The following is a 22988-nucleotide window of genomic DNA, read 5'->3' as shown; positions in this document are numbered from 1 at the left end:
CGAGAGGACTGGAGGCTCTCTAACAGGTCCGAAGCGCACTTTTCAACCACCCCCGTCATCCGACGAGAATATGATCCGGTCAAATCATATTCATAAGGACATGCCTCATTATTCAGTGAACACTGTCTCTCGCGACGCGTCGTTTACGCGCAGGAGTTAGCCGGCGCTGCGCTACATTTTAAAGGTAAGAAACAAGTGTGGAGCTTCTCCTCACGACTTGCTTTCTCTTTCGTGGTTGTTGTTGTTTTTTGTAGTTTTTTTTTTTTAAACCGGGGGGCTTGGAGTGGAAGTAATCGCTGGGAAGTCAGTTTTTTTGGGGAGGATCGGAGGTTTGTTGTGTGCGGGTGCATCACCACGGGTCCCCCCTCCCTCCCTACACTCTACACACACACATACGCACACACACATACACACACACACACGCACACACACACACCCAACACACACACCTCGACGTCTCCCCAAGCATGATGAGAAAATAACAGTGCAATTATCCGGAGCAAGTGACGATCGTAAAAAACTGCGACAAAAAAAAAAGCAGCAGCTGGTTCCGAGCCGGGCTCGCGATGCTCCGGCACCTTGAAAATACAACTCTTTTTTTGTTTTTTATTGGGGCAGAAATTAAATAATAAGTTGTGTGTGTGTGTGCAGGTTTTTTTTTTAAATCTGTAACACCGCCTGTGCGTAATTCGGCGTCCGGGCTCACGGCTTCTTTTCAATATTGCGCCTCCAGATCACCGCGAAACACTTTAATACAGGAGTCCAGCTCGTGTCCCCTCCGTGTCCCCCTCCCCAGCAAAGAGTCTGCACGACAAAACTTTTCTCCCGACACCACAGACACTTGCGCCGAGCGAGCTCCGCCAGGAGGGCGAGTCAAGTTCCCCCGGCGCGTTTTCACCCGAACATGTGTCAAAAAGAACTTGTGAGATGGAAGAAGAGCCGGTGAGACCTGCCATTTTGTGCAGTGATCGACCTCTCTGATGAATAAGCAGCCGCTGCTTTCTGCTTTGACGAGACGTGACGACGGCGTTCAGCTGAGTGTGTGTGTGTGAGTGAGTGTGTGTGTGTGTGTGTGTGTGTGTGTGTGTGTGTGTGTGTGTGTGAGCAACGCATGGCGGCGGGCAAATTGGCGTTTTTCTGTGGCGTGGAGGTCCGCCGGTGTCACCCTTGATAGCGGGTGCAGGTTTATTTTAGAGAGGGAGAGAGAGAGAGGTGGAGGGGTGAGAAAGTTGGAGCGAGGCGCTCAGAGGCTGATGGATATCTGTTCCATGTGGAAATATAAAATGACGGAGCCCATAAGACAATCATAATTTTCCCCCAGGGGGTGGAAGAGAGGTCGGGGTGTATGACATGTCGGTGCACCCGCGCTTTCAGGAGTTTTTTAAATATTTTTTAATAGGTTTATTATATCGGGGCTCCTAAAGATCCAGCAGGTCCAGAGGAAAAAAAAATCCCACATCGAGTCTCACATGTCCGAATTTGTGTTTTTGAATGACGAGGTGGGTTGTGGGAGAGGGGGGGGGGGGGGGCAGTATTGAATTATCAGTAATATGTGGCACCAGGGATGGGGCTTGTAATCCCATTTATAATCCTCTGTCTCACCATCTCGGGCTGGTGTGTGTGTGTGTGTGTGTGTGTGTGTTTGTGTGTGTGTGTGTGTGTGTGTGTGGGGGGGGGGGGCTTGTCTCTTCCCCCTCGGAAGTGCAGTTGACCCCTGAGTGATCTGACCCGGGTTATCCAGCCACTTCCAGCCGGCCACCAGCGGCTGCACAATGGCTGCGGGGGAAAAAGGAGAAGAAGAAGAAAAAAAAAGGCACATGTCATCTTTCTTAAAATACAGAACAATGTCTTATCGCATCACGTCGCTTCCCACTGTTTCTCTCTAACCTTCCCCCCTGAAGTTGTCTCCGGCCACAAGGGAGGGGGGAAAAAAAATAAATAGAAAATATTGCCTCTTCCTCATATTCATTGTGCGGGGAGAGGGGATAAATAGATGTAGTGTGCGAGTAGAGATGCTGTCATTGTTTAATGGTATGCACAGGGCGGATATTATGTCTGAAATAGTGTCTGGGCGTAGACCCTTTCTGTCAGCTGCTTTCAGCCCCTCATTGGAGATCGCTGTCCCTCCTCAACCGGTCCTCCTCAGACCCGTCTGCCCTTTCACTGGACCTCTCTCTCGCCGCTACAAGTGGAAATGTTGTCATGCTTCTCGGGTGAAAATATTTGGGAAAGAGACGCTGTTTTTCTCTGTGTGTGTGTGTGTGTGTGTGTCTTTTTGCAGAGAAAGGCCTCGCTTTTTCTTTCTCTCTCGCACACTGGCCTGTTGTAGGAATTTCTGTGCTGAATTTTGTTGTCCAGGCCCTCCGTGGCTTGTGTGTGTGTATATGTGTGTGTCGGCAATTTATTTAATATTCATTAGTCCCACTCCAGATTCCTTGCATTCATCTACCAGTCAGGTTGCATTTTAATATTACATACGACTCGCTAATGAATTATCCAATTAATTGTCAGCGTTGTTGTCATTAAAATAATTGTTCTTATGAAATATGCAAGCATTATTTATCCTCACTTCAAGTCAAACAGACGAGTTCACAATGTTTATGGATGGGATGCTTTTTTTTAAAATTCTGGAGTGAGATTTATTGCAGCAGAAAGCGGCACGGCACGCTCTGCACATTCCCTCTCTCTCTCTCGCCGGAGCCGCAACTTCTTTCTCGATCGGCAGAGCTCAAAATCTGTCCTCGGCGAGCCTGTCGGTGCAGCCGGCGTCACCGGTTGATCCCCCCCCCCCTTCATGTATCGGTTGCTCTCCCACCTGTGCCCGTGTCAGTCGTCGTCTCTGAGGGTGGGGGCCGCCGGGCCGTGACTGACTGACTGCAGCGATACGCAGCCCCTCAGCTGAAAAACCGCGGGTGGAGGGAGTGATGGGAAAGGCAAGGTTGTGTGTGTGTGTGTGTGTGTGTGTGTTTGCATGGCATGCAGAGGATGGCATCAAATCAGTCCTCTTTTTCAGCAGGCTGTCAGTCAGTGGGCCAGCCACTCGGTTCACCGTGGAGGAGAGCCACTCGACTGAAGCCTCGGCGGCGGCGGCGGCCCCCGACGCATCGTTCAGCGCGCTGACGTGTACGCCGTCACATCCATCTTTTGTCTTTGTTTGAACCAAAAAAAAAAAAAAAGAAGGAAGGAAGAAAAAAAAATAAGGGGGCATGAAAAAGAGAAATAAAAATCACACACTCGTTAAACAAATGCGCATAAAGAGAGGGCGGCAGAGGGAAAACGCACAAACCCACAGCGAAGCGCCGGCATAAATTACATAATCTAGCAGTACGGGGAAATGCGCGCGTGTGTAATCAATCGGACAACGCGTGATTCACGTTCCCCTGTACTGATCGCGCTGACGAGGTGCGGGTGGCGGGCGGCGGGCGGGCGGCCTCGCGGTGGCCGCTTGATCCCCCCCCCCCTCCCGCTGTAATTACGGGGGAGACGGCTCCAGCTGCACGGGCGGCGAGGCCAGGGCTCCCAGTCCGCTGGGATCAGGGCGGCGGCGGGCAGGCCAGATCAGGCCGGCTCTGCTCATCAGCCAGTCATTAATTGATATGTGCAGTCATTATGGAAGCCCCCCTCCTCCTCACCCCCCCCATCCTCTCTCTCCATCTCTCTCTCTGTCTCCGTTACCTACTGGGTGAAGGATGTGCATCCTGGTGTCACTTCTTCTGCTTCTGATCCGCTCTAACGCAGCGGGCAACAATGCAGCGGGCTGACATGTATTCCAGTGTGTCTGTGTATGTGTGTGTGTCCTGAGAGAAAGGGGGAGGAGAGGGGAGGGAGGAGGAGGAGGATGGTGTTAAAGGGGCTGTAACACACAGTCGTTAGTCTGGGTTGAGCCTTGTAGCTCCGTGACCTTGATCTCCAGAGTTCAAGCCAGACAGGCAAAGATGTCGGCGAGCCGGGGCTTGCAGTCGCTGCGTGAGGCTAATATGACAGGCACACACACACACACACACAGACACACACGCACACACACACACGCACACACACACACACACACACACACACACAGACAGTCGCACACAATCGAGAGCATTGACTCAAACGGGGGATGTGAACTCAAGACGAGATCGTCCCGACCACAAAACGTCACACGGTAGATTACACACATTAGACGGAAAACCTCAAAATGTCGGAGATAAAAAAAACACACAAACGCATTTGTTTGAATGTCCTCAGATCAGAACACAGTTTATTGACCTCAGAAGTTTTCTGAAGTCTGACCCCCTGACCTTTGCTCCTTCTCGAGGCCTTCCTAGTGAACAGGTCGGTCCAGGATTCCTCGTCTTCTCTTCCACTCGCGTCTCATTTAAAAGCACTTCGACACCTCGGTGCTTTTGTCAGACATCAGGGCCAAAGTCAGGCGGAATATTTCAAAAATATAAAAAGCAAAAGGGGAAATGAGGAAGATGTCACCATCCTGAAACAAATGTAAGCTCCCGATTCAAATGTGGGCTCGTGAACTTCCTTCACTCTTTGTTCAGACGAGAGTTACCGCACAATTTCTGTGTGTGTGTGTGTGTTGAAGTCCTCATACTGTACTTTTGTTTTGCGGTGTGTATTTTCCCCGGTATGAGAGCTTGATAGTGAGCGGTGGGCGGGTTGGGGGGTAATCACGGACGTCAGTTTGCTCTCAGAATAAAGCGTGTGGGGCCGATGAGGCGCTGACAGATCGGCTGGACTCGGTCCTCTCGTGCCGCGATGCCATCACACCGAGCGTCTGCCTGTCTGGGCGGCGAGGGGGAGACTGGAGGAGGAGGGGGGGGGAGGGGCATCATGGATATGCGGACAGGGAGGTGGGTTCGATGTTGTCTCGGAAGGAGAGAGGTGGGCAGCATGCGGCGCCGTGGGAAAATCTCTACACTGTTTTTTTTTTTTTTTTAAATCCAAAAATCTGTTTTCAGTTTTGCATTTGCAACATTGCGTGTGTGTGTGTGTGTGTGTGTGTGTGTGTGTTCAGGGCCTCGAGGAAGCCCAGTGTCCAGGCGCCTTGCCCCTCACACTCACCAAAGAAAAGTAGAAAAGTAAAACACCGTCTCTCACCACGCTGCTGACGTTCCTCCTCATTGTTTACCGCAGGCTGAAGACAATTATTGAATTGATCTGTAGTTTGCAACCCCCCCCCCCCCCTTCTCCTCCCACGAAGTTAATTTACGTTTCAGCATCGGGTCGCTTTGAGTCCCCCCCCCTCCTTTTTTTTTTGACGCGTCGATCGGCGCCGCGTTTGTTTTCAGCCGTGTCATTTCCTGCAGACGACAGCTTAACACAAGCGGGCGAGCACGCATCAATCAGGGGTCCTGGAGCAGAGGATTGCCGCCGCTTAGCATTCAGCCGCGCTCGGCTCAGACGGCGGTAAATACCCCCGGCGTCGTCAACGAGGAGGAGGAGGAGGAGGAGGAGGAGGAGGAGGACGCGGCGGGGGGGAAGGTTGCGTCGCGTCGCGGGCCGCATTCGCACGCGTCAACGTCCGCTTCTCCGGACGCCGCCGCCGCCCTCGCACCTCACGGACGTGACCCCGGTGAACTTTGCAGACCAAGTAGCACAAGATGGAGGGAGAGAGGAAAACAGTAGATAGAGAAAGAGAGAGAGAGGGTGGGGGGCGTCGTGAGCATGCTGGAGAGAGAAGCCCTGCACCTTTAATTATGATCAAGAGGTTTTCACCAAAGGACGGAGGCGTTGCAGTTCTGTTGCGCTCGTAAATCTGGCCCCGGATGCCGTATATTGTGTCGAACGATTACTGTACGCCATTATAGTGCAGATTCAACTGCCTCTCCAGCACCTGATTTGCATAATTGGATCTTTAATGAAACTTGCCTTGTGGAACAAAAAAATACCCCCCATCCCCTCCCCCCCCCCCACCCCAAAAAAAAAGAGATGGAGAAAAGAAAAAACAGTGGTTTGGCGCGAGGGGATGTCGCGTGGAAGGAAGGGAGAAATAACACGATGACGACGAACGCCTCCTCAAATTTTAGTTTGGACTCATGTCTTTAAAAAAGTTTTTAAAAAGGGGGGGGGGGGGCAGCGAGTGACCCGCTCTGGCCCGGGCGCTCGCACATCAGCGGCAGTGCTACAAATAGGATGAGAAGTGACTGTGAAAGCTGTACATTCCCCGCCAGGTCTCGCGGGTTAAGACTACAATAGCGGGATATTCTCTAGCCCGGGGGAGGAGGGGATGGGGGGGGGGCGGGGGGGGGGGGGGGGGGGGGGGGATTTCAGCGCCTCTTCTGTCGACACTCGTTGCACCTACTTGTTACTGCTCTTCTCTTTTGTAGAGGAGCCGACTCGCCCCGCTGGAATTCCTCAGTCGCAAATATTTTGACTGTCTAATCAGCTGTCGTTTTTTTTTTGTGTGGGGGGGGGAGAAGAGGGGGGGGCATGGACGCTTGGAGCAATACCGTTTTTTTTTTCCTTTCACATGTGTATGTGTAAATATACATATGTACTGTACATGTGAGCAGGAGAAGCTCCTTGCACTTCTTGCACCACTTTGTTTGCCCCCTCCCGCCTCCCTCCTCCCTATGATTGCTTTATTACATTCCTACATCCTCCCCCCCTCCACCCCCCCACGGCCGTCAGGAGGTGAAGGTTAAAATCCTCCTAGTGCCACTTTCACGCCAACGTGAGGGCAATGGATAATAGCGGGTCATTTGTCTTGTCTCGCTGAAGCATCCTGTCGCCTGACGGTGACAGCGAGAGAGAGAGAGAAAGAACTGTTTCTTTTTATTTAACCAACGAGTTAAGAGTGTTAGTGACCCCCCATCCCCTCCACCCCACCCCCCTCCCTCCTCCTCCCATCCTCCCGTTTTAAAGTGGGACGGGCCGCTTGTTAAATCGAGTGCTGCTGTTACAAAACAACCCGGACGTCGAGCGGCGCGTTGAAGCGTTTTGCGCTTTGCGCTCAGCCGCCCGCGAGCAGCGTGTTTCCTGTGTGTGTGCGTGTGCGTGTGTGTGCGTGTGTGTGTGTGTGCGTATCCACTCCACATCCGTGAGAGTGGATCATGTGTCAAAGCGGTTTACAGGTGGCTGCAGGGCAGCGGCTCTACAGAGAGGTGGAGGAAGGCAGGCGAGGTTCAAGTACCTCAGAGGCTCTGACGGCTCTGAACTGAGCAGCAGCTGAGAGGACCCTTCAAACGCCTCCTTATCGCACTCCTCGCTGCTGCTGCTGCTGCTGCTGCTGCTGCTGCTGCTGCTGCTGCTGCTGCTAATGCTGCTGCTGCTAATGCTGCTTCTGCTTCTTCTTCTTCTTCTTCTTCTTCTTTTTCTTCTTCTTCTTCTTCTTCTTCTTCTGACTCTCTGCACACGGCCTCTTGTCATCTCTCTATCCTCTCTCCCACGCCCCCGTTGCTTCTCATTTATCTCACGTGACTCGTTCGTTGCCGTATCGGTTGCTGAGCCCGGTTGCTGAGCCCGGTTGCTGAGCCCGGTTGCTGAGCCCGGTTGCTGAGACGTGGCCCTAACTTTGTGAACGAGCGGGTTCTTCAAGTGCTTTTTTCTTTTTGACTGGATGTGATATGAAAAGATGAGGAGAGAGGGATGAGAGGGGGGGGGGGGCAACTTTTGTGAGATCAACTGTCCCGGTGAGCTACTGCTTTTCCCCCAAAAGGTCACGACCTTCCAGTTGGTTTTGGGGAGACGAAGACGAATCCCCTTTTTCCCTCCGAATCGTTTATTTTTTTGTCCTCTCGACTGGTCAAATTGTAAAAATACTCAACTTTTAACACGATCGATTGGCAGTCGGGAAGAAGAAAAAAAAACACACAGATTCTCGCGAACCTACGAAGTAGAAAGAAAGGGAGAGAGAGAGAGAGAGAGAAGAGATAAATATACAGTAGGCAGAGCGATGACAGGACAGAGCGTGGGGGGGGGGGGGGGAGAAAAAAAAGAAAACACTTAGAGAGAAACGCAGCGAGCAGAAAGGAGAGAAGGAGCGAGACGGAGAGACAGAGAGGAGGGATGATGTACTTAACGCTATCTGTAGGCTTCCTCCTCAACAAGCTGCTGCCACAGATCCGGGGAGCCCGCCTTGATAAATTCGGTTTGATAAAAGTCACCGAAATGCCGGCCTGTCTGCACACCTCTATTAAGCGCCGGTACATTTGTCACAGCCAGTGGAAGTCAACCAAAGGGTTTTAATGTCACATCAGGCTGAATTAAAGACTCAATCGGAAGCCCTGAAAGGTTTAGGTTTTTATTTCAAGTGACAGTGGTGGTGGTGCGGCGGCGGCTGGCGCTCCAGATTACCGGGCTCTAGTCGATCAAGGCAGTCGTTTTACATTTTATATTTGGCTATTGGGAATTTTGTGATTATTCGTTGCTCATTTTAGCCTGGATGCTCATTTTGTATCTGATGACTTTGAGCGAGGGAGTGTGTGTGTGTGTGTGTGTGTGTGTGTGTGTGTGTGTGGTGAGGGGGGGATCTCATGTCTGGCATTATTTTCCTAATTCATTTTTTTTAATCAAGAGAAATTAGATCTATGCTGCATTAATCATCTGCCTTCCTTAATATAGCATACTGAGGGAGCATTTAAAAAAAAAAGAGCGAGGGGAAAAAAAAAAGAGAGCTGCATTTTAAAAAACACACAACTCCCCCCCCCCCCCCCCTACCCCCCTGAGAAGCCCCCTTAATACCACATTACTGCTCTGCATTTATGCAAAAGTAAATAAGTAAAACCCAAAAGGCAAATGAGCATTCGGCGTTTAAACACACAGCCTTCTGTGAACGCCTGGCGCAGCCGCGACCGCGTCTCCGAGGCGTCGCTGCCACCAGACGCACCGTTAAGGGTTGCTTCTGTGCTGCTTTTCTCTTTTTTTAAAAAGGTAAATATATGTGTTGCCCTAATTTTGAAAGGACGAGGATATTTGAAAAACAAGTCCTTTTTCTTCTTCTTTTTTCATTTTCCCGGAACATCATTAACGGCGGACTGAAAAAAAAGAAAAGGCCTCTGTTAAATCTATTGGACAAGCTGAGGGACTGTCCCAAATGTGAAAGGGGGAGGGGCTTAATGTCCCGAATGTTCACTTCCTGGGACAAAAGTGAATAAATAAATAAAACACTTCACAACCTTAAAACAAACTTAAAAGGGATGCATCCAAAAATATTTGATCCCCCCTCCCCACACACACACACACACACCTCCGTCCACGCACACGCTCGCGAACAGCGAGTCGATTCCCACCTGATGTTGTGTCTAATTAGGTAAGATACACATCACATGCGCGTGGGCGGGCGCACGCACACGCTCGTTGTGTGTTTGTGTCGCTGCGTCTGCTCGAGAGCTGTCAAGTCTTTCATGAAGCACTTAAAAAAAAAAAAATTGTTGTTCAAGGTGGGAGCTAAATACTATTTATCTATTATTTATCTGCGTTATTACCGGGGTTGAGTTTAAAACGGGAGCGCTCTCCGACGTGGGAGAATTCCCCCGGCGCCCGACTCCTTCCTTTAATACCTCTTTTAAGTCGAGCGCGGCGCTCCCACCCCGCTGGAAGAGAACACCTTGAACAGATCTCCCGCAATTTCCGACAATTTTCTCAAATTATTCATCATTCTTATTTTCAAACGGCCCACCTCATCATCATCTTCGCTCTCTCTCTCTCTCTCTCTCTCTCTCTCTCTCTCTCAATCCAGCCCCCCTCGCCCCCCCGTCTTCCTTCTCCTCTTTTGTTTTTTTTTTGATCCGTGTCTTTTTTGTTATTATTATTACTCTTGATCGTGAGCTGCGCTTGTTTTCCTCGCCTCAGGATTTTGTCTCTTTTGTTGTGTCGTTCACACCAATCGTAGTAATGGAGGAGAGAGTTAAGTGGAAGCGCCGCGGCCCGGGCTCTCGTTCGGTTTGCCTGTCGGCTGCTTTGGTAAACAGGACTGTCAGATCTGCACAGGGGAGGGGAGGGGGGAGGGGGGGATGGGGGGAGAGAGAGGGAGAGAGAGAGAGAGAGGGGGAGAGAGAGAGAGAGAGAGAGAGAGTGAGAGAGAGAAAGGGACAGAGAGAGAGAGTGAGAGAGAGAAAGGGAAGGGGGGCATCTATTGCATCCATCGCGTGGTTGAAGGCTCGCAATGGTTCACACTCTTGACTCTGCAACATGTTCACTGTGTGTGTGTGTGTGTGTGTGTGTGTGTGTGTGTGTGTGTGTGTGTGTGTGTGTGTGTGTGTGCGTGTTTGCGGTTGCTATTTCTTAACTTCCGTTACTCTTCAGAACTCTTTTGGGGAAAGAATAGCAACACTTACAATTGTGTTTATCCCTCAGCGTGAACCGCCCCGGCGTTGAGCGCTGAACTGGGAGGAGGGTTACGCCGCGAGGAGGATGAGATCTTGGAGGAAGACGGCTCGGCGGACTCGAAGCCGGCCTCCCGGGTCGGCCTCGCTAAAGTCTCTCGATGACAAGAAATGATAATAAATAGCCGGTGCCGCAGCAAAAGAATCTCTTGTAGATGAAAAAGCTCTTCACCCGCAGACCACCGTCTTTTTAAACATGCCGTCGTGACACCTGACACCACGCACGCAAACAGAGTAAATGATTACCGTACACGGGCGACCCGGTCTCATCTGATGCCTCTTTGGCGTCTGATTCTGTCTGTACCGGCTTTCTACCGACTCCAATGTGAGCCCTTTTGAGTTATTATTGAATGCTGAGAGCCACTAACGCTGTAGTACGAAGAGTGAGAAGAACAACCGCAGGACTTTCACCCAGGAGGCAGCTGTTCGCACTCCGCGCGCAAATTGAAAAAGTAAGCGTTGATTAAAACGCTGTTCGTCGCGTCGGTCATTCGTCACGTCTCTTGTTTGCCGTTCGGTGGCCACGTTGTCAACCCGCGTCGATTTTGCAACACACACACTCGCCAACTCTGTTCTAATAAGTTAGTTTCTTCCGCCGTCATCAGGCCGACGCTTTCATTTGACCATTTCTGTGGTTTGTGACCAAATATGTTCAAAGCTAACATTTTCCAATTAGCCTCTGATGTGCGTTGTGTTTACTGTTGATTAGCAAACGATAGCATGCTAACACACTAAACCCGGGCGGTGGACGTGGTGTTTATGCTTTGCCGTCCGGTATTCAGAAAAAAGGGTCGATTGATTGCAGACGTTTTTCTGCAATGTCACCGCGTTCGTTAGAGCTCAGTCTGCGGAGCGAAACCTCATCACAACCGTTAGAAACAAGGCCAAATAATAGCCAAAGCTATTATCCCTTCAGCCCAAATTAAAAACTTGGACGCAGTTACTGACACGCTTCCACCTGCCGGACCAGAACTTACCGTCACAGGAAGCCCTGCAACGGCCCAAAGAGAGGGAGGAGGTGTGCGCCCTGAACCAGAGGTCCAGATTGACTTTCTTTCTCTCCGTCTCCCTCATGACCTCCCTCTCCTCTCTCTGATCGCCCATCAGCCCCCGAGGGCTTTTGCGGCGCTCTCTTGCCGGATCCCTGTGATTAGAGTAAATGCCCCCCACCGTCGCCCTCGCTGGATATCGGTGGGGGGGGGAGGGGGTTAGCTTGCGTGGCGGGAGCGATGCTGCGGACTGGAAAAAAACCAACAACCGCTGAGGCGTGAGCGCGGGAGAAATTGGACGTCGGGAAGTCGGAGAGCGGCGGCAGCAAGAGCCGACGTACAGAGGTTAAGTGTTGGTGTGTGACAGCATCCCTTTAACGCCGTGTCTGCATCATGTCAGACGTTTGGTAAAAACTAGATGATCCTTCCACAGGACTCCAGTCCGGGTGAAGCATCTTCTCTCCAGGCGGTGCACTTAGCAGGAGGAGTGTGTGTTTCTTGATACGTGACCTGTAATAAAAAAAAAGAAGAAAAAAAAGCCCGCCGGTGCCCAGACCTCCATGTGTGCGTCTCCGCAGCTCGCCCTCGCTGCAGCATGTTACCTGTCGCGTGTGTGTGTGTTTCCATGTGTGTCTCTCGGGTACTGCTGGAAAAAAAAGGAGGCGTTTGATCCAGCCGAAGGCTCGTGTTGGCGCAGGAGCCCAGCGGAGAGCGCCGGAGGTCAGACTCCTCCTCAACACCCCTTTTTTCATCCAATTTCTGTGGCTGCAGGCGGCTGCTTGCCGCGCTTTTGTTGCCGGAGGTAATCTGTGAAGTGATCTTAATTATGGAGGTTCGGCCTGTTCCTCTCTCCTCTCCCCCCCCCACCTCTTCTTCCTCTCTCCCTCTCTTCTCATTCTTTCTCCCTCTGTCTTCCTCTCTGTACACGCTTTTAATCAAAGAGCGTAGTTAGCTCGTAATGAGGGCGAAGGGAGCACGTGCGCTCCTGCTTACACATGCTGCGAGGCTTCAAGGAGGAGGAGGAGGAGGAGGAAGGATGGTGTAGGCTTTCCATGACGGGGTTGTCAGGAAAACAGTTTGAAGGATTTCTTTCAAATGTGCTACAGAAAGTAGAGTCGGCCTTCACGTACCAATAATTACCAATAACACCAACACGTTGTTAAAGCCGAGAGAAGAAACGCATCTGAGTTACTGACAGTCAGAAGTAAGTCAATTTAACTTTGTTAAACTCTCTAAGAGGACATTACCACCTGATACATTTTAGTTTGAACTGAAAAAAAAGTCCGGTCTGGAATTTAAAATATCCCAGAACACACACACACGACTGGTTATATTTACACATTTTCACAATTTAAACGGGAATAAGAAAGGAAAGTTGTCGTGTTCCTTTGAGGAGCAGTGGGAATGGTTGAGGGAGGAGGAGAGGAGACGAGGAGAGGAGGAGAGGGGGGTGGTGGGAGAGTGTGAGGGGGAGCTCTGGGGGAGAGAAAGGGAGTTAGATGGGATCCATTACACATAAACAGCCTAGGCATTGATGAGATGATCCGACGAGGATTAGGCCGACAATCCTGATGGACACTGAAAAGGTGACCACACGGGGAGGGGAGGGGCGTGTGAGAGTGTCTGCGTGCACATGTGGCGCTCTGTGTGTGTGTGTGTGTGTGTGTGTGGCTCGTAACACAATAGCATATGCCGTATGGCCTCATTATGAAACCAACCTCCACACACACACACACACACACACACACACACACACACACCTCCCTCCAGCGCCGCCGCTCCTTAAGGTCGCCCTGGGAGCCATTTCCAGGTCACAGCGAGGCCAAAGGGCAGCAGCTGGGCCAACCGGGTGCAGCGTCTCCGGCGCTTTAAGACGCTCTTGTTCTCCCGGGAGATGTGTTGCGTTTAAAACATATTTTTATTCATTTTTGACGGGTTGTCTCGGAATGGGAAAGACAGGATTTGTAGGGATTCAACAGGTTTTTATTTTACTGAAACCGAACAGCGGGAAAAAAGCTAAACCGTGTCGTCTGGGTTTAGTTTCTTTAGTGTGATAATTAATTCATTTTCTTTGTGTTACACTTCATTTTTGTGGTTGCAGGTTCTCAGCAGGAACTCTGTTGGATATGTCAACTTTGGAAGTTTGGAAACCTGTGATGGCCCTTTTTATATTTGTGTTGCCATGTTGTAATTTATAGATCAAAGGAGTCGTGGAAGAATAATCTACTATAATAATGTTCTCTGCGTCGTATCGAGTGCTCATGAAACCGGAGGGAGCGATCTCCTCGAGTGAAGGAGGGTTGTGAGACTTTTCTTTATCCGTCTGCAAGGTGGTTTGTGCGTTGTGTGTGTGTGTGTGTGTGTTACAGTGAGGCTGCTAATTCCTTCAGGGTCAAGGGGAGGGGCCAGGGGGTTAAATGGGGTGACAGGGGAGGTCAACGGTGATTAGCTGCCATCTGAGCTAATGACCAGATGAAGAAGAAGGAGAAGAAGAAGAGGGCTTGTATTCGGGTTATCAGTGTGTCGAAATCACTGTGTTCGTTTGTTCCCCCCCCCCATTTACTCCCCCCCCTAACTGTCCCCTCCTTCCCCCATGTCCTTATATTATTAAAGGTTGCCTCCGTGCTTAAGTAAGGCAAAGCAGATGGCCCTTTTCATAAATCATGCTTATAAGATGATTACAGGCGTCGCCGCCCACCATTCTCCTCTTCACTTACGGTACAGTAGTGCTTACTGTTTCCTTCCTCCAGTTCTGCTAATCTGGCTGGATTTTCTTTAAAAATAGAACAGGAAAAAAGTCGGAAAAACATTGATTATTTTACCGACACGAGGGGGAGAAAGGAGAAAGGAGACGCCGCAGTTTGAACCCGAAAGGTGACAAGTCAAGAAAAGAGGAGGGGAAAAGAAAGCCGGCAGAAGATAAGATTACTTCCCCTGCCAGTATCTCCCCCCTCCTCCCCTATACTCTCCCCCTCCTCCCCCCCCTCCCTTCACTTGTTATGTTCCCGAGCTTGGCGCAAAGTTGCTCAGAACAGGATGTTAAATATATAGCACAGGGGAGGGAGAGAGAGGGAGAGAGAGAGCAAAAGCAACGGGTTGTGTGCATGCGCGCGCCCTCGGATTATGTCTGTGCCGTTGCACTATTCCTTGATGTATGCACCATGTCAGGCAGTCATTGTCTCCTGGGTAAAGAATGATAGTTCAAATACCTAGCATCTCTCCCCTGGTGCTCCAAATGCTCGCCTTTGAAGTTTTTATAATCCATCTGTCATCTGCGAGCAGGGAGGGCACATGTTCTGTACCACTCAATTACCAAATGCTCTTTTTTTGCCAGCTACAATGAGACAGGAAGCAAATAATATGGGCGACCCTGGAAAAAAAAAATTAAAAAAAGGGAAAGGGGGGGGGGGGGGGGTGGGGGTAAAAAAGAGAGAGAGGGAAATAGAGAGAGAGAGGAATTGCTTGAAATCCTGCGTTCCTGGCTTTCTCACGCACTTGATTGTGTCCCCTCGCTGCCTCATAACAGGAGAACAAAGCCTGTTTGTTGTGGGTGGAATGCCTAAAATGCTTCCTACTGTTACAATTATGAAGAATTTGATTGAATGTGTATTGTTTCAAGGGCTTGGCGATTTTGATCATTCCTTTTTTTTATTTTTATTTTCATCCTAAAGTGCCTCGTTGTTGTCGCGCTCCCCTCCCAGCAGTAATAACCAGTCACCTAATCACATCCCATTTGATATCAACATTTCATTAGTTATAAGGGCTGGTGGATGTTGTGTTAAAAACAAAAACCAAAAAAAGAAGAAGAAGAAGAAGGAGAAGAAACAAGCAGTAGTGTGTTTTGATGCTACATTATTTATCACCGGCGCTTACAGACGGCTCTCTCTCGGCGGCTGGATGGAGATTCTAATGAAGTTTGTCGCCGTTCTTGGTGTTAAAATCGCCTTTAATTGGCGAACGCTTTGTTGTGAGTCGCTTTAAAGCTGCACTGATGCGACCGGCGGAGAAGAAGAAGAAGAAGAAGAAAAAGAAACTTCAGATAACCGTCTGAGAAAATAACAACAGCAGCGGTTGCAAATTACGTCTCTGAAACATATTTCATTTCCATACGCCACGGGCCCCCCTTTTTAAGGCGTCTACCTTTTAATTCCTTTTCATATTTAACACTCGATACAAAACAATAAAAAGCCTCAGATCTCTGTGTCTGCATCCTCGTTTACATCCCAACCCCCCCTCTCGCCCCCCCCTCCCCTCTTCCAATCCAAAAGCATCCTCGCTGGGAAGAAGATGAAAAGATTGTTTTGAGAAACTCGAAAGGAAATTTGACATTCTTTGGTTGCTTCTGAGACTTCCAATATTCCGCCGTAATTGTTTCATACAAGTTATATATCTTCATTTGAGGGGAATGGGCGGGGGGGCGGTGGGTGAGGGGGGGAGATGAAGAACACGTCGGCTTCTTTCTTCCCGAATAAAAGGCAGCAGAACCCATCTGGTTGGGCGATCCGCGGCTGGCCCTCTCGCGCTCATCGCTGAAATAATACTCCCTCTAATGACTCCCACATATTCTGAAATCTCCCTTTTGAAATTGGTCTTGGCAGATTATTTGCAGGTACTTGAGTTGCATCTGTTTGCAATTTTGCAAATGTGGAAGACTTTAATGCCGGGCCGGGCCGGGGAGCGGGGAGGAGAGGCTATTTCGGGCCCTGGGATAACACCGGCTGTCAGCGTGATCAGGGCCCCGGGGGGAGGAGGGGGAGGGAGGGGGAGCTGACCCAAATGTTGGACTCGTCCTCGCCCAGGTGACAGTGTGGTTGTAGTTCAATTCCCCTGGTGGAGCTGTCTAGGTTCACCTGCGTGGTGGGACGGCGGGAACGTCCGGAGCTGAGAGCGTTGCTCGAGCATCTCCTCACGTCCGGCTTGAGCTCCACAACGTTCCAGAAAAGACCACCGCTTTGTGGACAGAGCGGCTTGGAGCCTGAAGACGGCGGTCGGTCCGGTCACGGCTTTAAGGAACAGCCACGTTTCACAGCGTGCAGGAGTTTTTTTTTACACAAGTTTGGCGAATGAAGTTAGAATTTTTTTTTTGCACGAAACGCAGTTTGTGACGCACAACGAACAAGATGTCGAGCTTCCTCTTGACCGACCGCATCAGCGAGTCTCAGTCAATCATTATAATACGATACAACATTATTCTTCATAATATCCAAAAAAGGTTGAGGCAAAAGATGCTTATATATTATGACGACCATCCGACCAATCAATCTGCAGCTTGGTTTAAGCCTCCAGTAGCAGTACACCTGTAGACTAAAGACTTTTACACTTTTACTTCAGGAACACGTTCACACTGATAGCATCTGTACAGCGTCGTATTGCTACTTTGACAAAAGAGAAGGATGCATTTGAGATATGTATATATATTATATATATATATATTATATATATATAGATATATGTATATATATGTATGTATATATATACATATAATGTATATGTATGTATATATATACATATATATGTATATGTATATCATAGGTTAATCCCTGGAGGCCAGGAGTTTGTCAGGTATTTGTATTGTCCAGTTCTAAAGTGCAGTGATCAGCGAAGCTAAACCAAAGCTGAAATGATTGTGACTTCAGTCCTTATTATTTCTACCATGTGGCGAGCAGCTGACCAGCTTAAGCCCCCCCCCCCCCCTCCCTTCCCCTCCTTTATTCCTCCCTCCCCACTTTTTAAAACTGTAATAAGGTGCCCTATTGTCCTATGGCAGGGTGCAGCGGGGCCGCGGCCGAGCCCACCCGGCTCTCTGTAATTGCATAGGTGGTTACAATTACATTAATTACATATTTCATCAACGTTGTTTATCCAGCCGCATGGTAGATGAAGAAACTTTTAACTCTGGCTTTTGTTTTTGCGTTTCTTGTCTCCCCAATACACACACTCGTACCGTTTCCCACCCCTTTCTCTTCCCTTGCATTGCTTTGCCTCGGCTTTTTTTTGTTTTTTTTGTGTGTGTGGTTGTTTTATTAGGAGCGAGGGGAGGGGAGGTGCCAGAGGAGGATTATGCTGAAAGTGTATGCCTTGCAACTTTTCCCCTCCCTGTTGGAAATGTTTATTTGAACAGTAAGCTCATGATTTGAATATTTGTAATCCATGCTTAAATTTACAGGCCAGATGAACTTTTTGGCACAGAATGGCAACCATAAGTAGAGATTTTGAGAAAAGCTTTACAAAATTTTAAGCCATGTGCAAGGCTTATATAATTTAGAAGGGGGGGGGGGGGGGGGGGGATATGCGCAAATAAAACAGGCTCTGTCTTATTTACTTTACACGCGCAGGGAGTAAATAAAAAAGAGAAAAAACTGCATCATATGGCGGGCCTGACGTATATGTGCGTTAGTTATGTCCTTCTGTCCGCACTTTGAGGAGAAGAAAAAAACGTAATCTGAGCTAACAAGCCGGATGAAATAGCCTCGGAGCCACGGCCGCTCCGACGGATGAGAACGAGCCTCCATATTGACTTGTGGATGCCACCCATATTGTACGCTGGAAGGTGGGCGGGTCGCCGCCCTCCCCTGGCGAGTGGCAGAGCGAGATATATATGAAGAGAGACAGAGAGAGAGAGAGAGAGGGAGGAGAGAGAGGTCACTGAAGCGGGCAGGAAAAAAAAAAAGGAAAGAAAAAGGAAGGCTTTCTTAAAATGATGCTAAATCAGTCCGGAGGGGCCTGGCCCTCTCTCCCTCATCAGCCTGCTGTAATTCAGATGTGCCGAGAACCTGGAATTAAATGTGTCACTGCGAGGCGGACCGTGCACGCTCTCTGTTTGCCTTGCATCCCTCTGTGTGTGTGTGTGTGTGTGTGTGTGTGTGCGAGCGCGCCGGGTGTTTTAGGGTTAAGTAGAACCAAATTAGTCGATGGGAGGACTAGCGGCAGCAGTGGCTTTCTGTGTGGCTACTTCTTGGTGAATGTCCAGATGATTTAGCTGCTCTTCCGCTCGCCGTCTGTCTCTGAGCACTGGCCCTCCAATCACCGCTCCGGGCTGTCTTGTTTCGTGGCCCGCGCGCAACAAATGAATATTAAATCTTGCACTGGGCAACTTCCCGCACGCTGCAGGAGGGAGTTTTTTTTTTTCTTCCTTTTTTCGCTGTCTGAAATATGAGCGAACGATGGAGCCCAGAAATCCTGCAAGGTAGCAACGCGTGGTCTTCTTCTTCTGTGGTGTCTGCTGAGAAGCTCCGTCTGGGTTCATTTACTCAAGGAAAGGGGAGGACGGGGGTCTGAATTTCATTGATTACTTCTAAAATCATTCAGTGGGGACTCTGTTGACTTTTGCATCGCCTACACACACTGGCTGCTACACGCGTGATCAAAACCAGTGACCTTTAACTCATACAGCAACGCTACATCAAGGCCGACCAGGCCGGAGTTCATCCACCACGACACTGTGATCCACGGAGCAACGGAAAGTGACTTTCTTTTTCTACAAAAGCATAGTAGATATTAAAAAAGAAAAAAAAAAAAAAAAAGCCGCAAAAATGACGAGCTTTACAAGACCTTCACTGAAATACAATGCCATCTCCCGCTGGCCAAATCCAGAACTATGTGAGCGAGGAATAAGTTAAGGCAATTTCAAACGGCAATTTTACCCTTCGATACTTGAACGTCCAAAAAAAACCCCCAAAAGCAGCGAGTCTGGATCCGCAGCCTCGTAGCGGTGATGAATGCCTCCCCGCGGGAGCGCGGAGGTGTCTGCGTTGTCTTTCTTGCCAGAGATGGCTGTATATATGTGTGTGTGTGGGTGTGTATTCTTGCTAACATATTGCATGTGTGTGTGGTGTGTGCGTAGGGGGCGGGGGTGCGGTGGGGGTGGGGCGCGCGCTCGCGGGGACGCCAGTTGGGCTAACAGCTGAATCATGGCTCAGCCGCTGCCCTCGTAGTCCTTGGGCAGTTAGCGGTGTGAAAAAGCCTTCTCTTTGAGGCATTATATAGATTAATGTGCTGTGCCTCGGGCACAGACACACACACACAGACACACACACCTCGCCAGGGAGGGATCCTGACCGTGTGTGTGTGTGTGTGTGAACAGAAGAGAATCAGAGGACTGCCGTAGCATAGGATTGTTGAGGTTTAAGCGTGTGTGTGTGTGTGTGTGTGTCTGTATGGGATGCAAGATGGGACAGTTTGTGGGTAGTGGTGGCGGGGTGATGGTGGTGGTGGTGGGGGGGGGGGGTTAAGATGCCAGGGGACGTGAGAGAGAGAGAGAGAGAGAGAGAGAGAGAGAGAGAGAGAGAGAGAGAGAGAGAGAGATTCATTCTCGTTGGATTTTCTTCGTAAACGTTCGTCGTGATTTAAAAGTCATTGCGTGACAACAGGAAATGGCTCCCAGGGTAATGCTTCTTGATCATCATCAGTGTGTGTGTCTGTGTGTGTGTGTGTGTGTGTGAGTGTGACCGGGCTGCTTACCTGTTCATTCTGCTTCAAGCCCGGCAGAAGACTCACAGATATTCCAGCGCCTCCTCGCTCTCTGCTCCATCACCTGGACGCCGTGAGTCTGCGTGATGATATTCACTATGAATCAGTGACTTCACGGCCCCACAAGGCACCGGGTGACCCAAGGACACCTTTGACTCTCTCTCTCCTCTCCTCTCTCTCTCTCTCTCTCTCCCTCTCTCCTCTCTCTCTCTCTCATCTCTCTCTCTCTCTCTCTCTCTCTCTCTCTCTCTCTCTCTGTCCCACACGACTCTCTCCCCCAATTAGCTCGTAGCGCAGTCGAGGTCGGTGCGAGTCGGCGAGCTGATGCAGACCAGCGGTCGTTATAAAGCTCGTGGGGGTTAAAACACGACTCTTACAACTCTGAAGGCCTCTGTTTCTCTCTCCCCCCCCCTCCCTCTCTCTCTCTGAGCTTTCGTGATTGCTCATATTTTGCATGCCCCCCTCCTCACCCTTTTCTTCACTCCCCTCACTTTACCCCTCTGCTGAGAAGTACAAGGAGATTTCGCCTTATCGCAATTTTGGCACATTCCTTTAAGATTAGGCACATCTGTTGTTTTGTGTATGTGTCGGCGCATGTGGACTGTGACTTCTGGGATTTGTTTGCGTGTGATTTTTTTTTTAATACTCCCTCCCCTCCTCCTCTTCCTCACAACACTTTTCTCTTCGCCGTGTAGCGCCCGTAACCGCACGCCCCCCCCCCCCCCCCCCCCCTCTCCCTCCAGCCAGCGGTCTAAATAATCTACTTTGTCTGACAACGGCATCAAGTCGTGGAGGTGCACATATGCAGAAAGCTATTTGGAAAGGGCCTCCTCGTAGCTGTCAGCTTTTATTATGCGCCGAGGTGTCATGTTTGTTAGGAAGCTGAGTGCAGATGGCAGAGTGGAAGAAATGGATCACTAATTTTAACAATGATTAATGAACAGAGATGGAAAATGAATTACATCGGACTATTGGAGGCAAGGAATATTTTCTCTGAAAATGTTAACTTCGGCTGCCAGGCAGCCGGCCGTGCTGTGGGAGCGCGTCGAGGAGAAGGGGATGTGTGTGTGTGTGTGTGTGTGTGTGTGTGTGTGTGTGTGCATTAAGGTGCAATCCCCCCCCCCTCCCCTCCCTCCCTGCATCTTTTGTAGAATCAACACTTCACTGCTCTTGCCTATTACTTTACTGTTCGCCTGCTTAAGCACTGCCGGCTTTATACCCCCCCCACCCCCACCCACCTCCTCCCCACCCCCCCATGTGTATTTCACTACCAACCAAGGCACACACTCTTTAATAAGGTAAACACAGAAAAGGTTAGACTGTCTTAAAATGTTAGCTGTTTTCATTACTCCGCAGTGTGCTCTCGATATCAAACCTCAGACGTCGTCGCTTCCATCGAGCTTCGGCGGCGCGCTAGCTTAAAAATAAATAAATATCTATATCAGATCATTTCCGTTTAAGTTTAAGTAGTTCATAAAGCGTTTTAATTTTCACGGCGAGCACTCCTGAACGGGAGAGAGAGATTATTATTATTTTTGACGGTGAAAATCTGCGTGTTTACCTTCCATGCAGCCGGCGTTACGACATCACATGGCGCGGTATAAAAAGCAGACGACGTGATCTGAGAAGAAGCCCCCGCAACACACACACACACACACACACACACACACACACCATCGCCCTGACTTCATTCGCGCTCTCTGTCGAGGTTGGAGCCGGGTGGGCGGCTGGTGGCTTGATGGGTAGACGTGAACTATTTTGAATTTAATTAAGGGCCCGATGGGAGAAAACGGAGCGACTTCTAGCGGCGTCGCGTGTTTGTGCACACATGTGTGTGTGTGTGTTGTGCGTGCAAGGGAGACACAAAGAGCGAGAGAGAGAGAGAGCGAGAGAGAAGGATCTCGGGTTACGGCAGCATATGCTAAGCACTCAGAAAACATACACAATGCCTTTGGTGAACAAGGTAGTCGTGTGCCCTTGGGAGCCAATTTAGATTGTGACTTAAGGCAATGTCGTGGCTTTGTGTGTGAGCGTGTGTGTGTGTGTGTGTGTGTGTGTGTGTGTGCTTGTGAGTTTTACTCTCGATGCTGAAACAGTGGTGGAGGGGTAGATCGGGGTGGCCCTCCTGCAGACCCTCCACATCTGTGCCCCCCCCCCCCCCCTCCAGCTCCTCCTCGCCTGGCTGCCTCCCCTCATCCAGAGAGCATCATGGGAATTCTTTGGACCCGCACTTCCTTTCCCCCGTCAGACATTTGTAATAATGTGCGGCATTTACCGTAATTGACGGCATACATGAAACCATTTTTTTTTTAAAAAGAGCGCCACCTGTGGAACGATCGTGAAGACCGCAATTTTTTTTAAAGAACTTATAAAAAAAAACGCGGTGCCGCTGCTCCGTCCGTGACTGACAGGTGATCTTTAGTGCGGGAACGCCGCGGCATCGAGCGTTCGGCGGGTTTAAAGATTGGAGGTAAATATACAAAAAAAGAAGCAGCTCTCAGATTAGCATCTGAGCAAACTTCAGCAGATTCAAGCAAACGTTTGAAATGTCACAAAAAAAAAAATAGTGTATTGTAAATGGTGACGGATCAATTAGCTTCTTCAACAAAGACGGGAACGTTCAGGTTTCCTTCTGCAGGAGAGCGACAGGTGAAGAGGGGAACGCTATTAAACTTCCCAAGCTGATTACTTACATTAAAAGGCAATTATCTTTTGCATTAATAGTGTTATGAAAATGTATGTTTAAATATGCAAATGTGGCAGTATCTTATTAAGTGTGTGCTGCTTTGCATATATTTCTAGAACACAAATAATTGGACAAAATCAAATCATAACAGCCATAAAGAAATGGAAAAACTATTTTCGGGATGTTTATAGGAATACAATGTTTAAATGAGGCTGTGGGTGATGTATGAACAAACATTCAGAATATAGAAAGAAATGAACGTGGACAGTTTGGTGGATGGAAGAGATGCTGAAGTTCTTTTTTAATTTTTTTCAGAGAAAACGGCTTTAAACAAGATATTTATTGTAAAATGACACTACAGGTGAATAGTGAAAACATAATTAACTGATAGATACCAACGTAAAACAGTTGATTACTCACATCAAGATAATATTTTATTGTATTACAAGTTCCCTGAAATGTTTAAATATGCAAATGAGGCATTATGAAATGAAAAAAAACACACTGAACTTCTGAATGTGGAAG

At 49.3% G+C, this 22988-nt stretch overlaps 1 protein-coding gene across 2 annotated transcripts in view; it reads left to right on the top strand.

Annotated features, from left to right (window-relative positions):
• znf536 (zinc finger protein 536) overlaps positions 1–22988 on the top strand; it is a 198880-nt gene that overhangs the window by 981 nt on the left and 174911 nt on the right. The gene's annotated exons all lie outside the window — the stretch shown is intronic.

The sequence above is a fragment of the Clinocottus analis genome, unplaced genomic scaffold, assembly GCF_023055335.1.
Source record: "Clinocottus analis isolate CAN_PGR_092001 unplaced genomic scaffold, fCliAna1.0.p SCAF_1, whole genome shotgun sequence".
In the NCBI taxonomy this organism is placed as follows: domain Eukaryota; kingdom Metazoa; phylum Chordata; class Actinopteri; order Perciformes; family Cottidae; genus Clinocottus; species Clinocottus analis.
The sequence above is the reverse complement of the archived record's forward strand: the minus strand, read 5'-3'. Positions and strand labels throughout refer to the sequence as shown.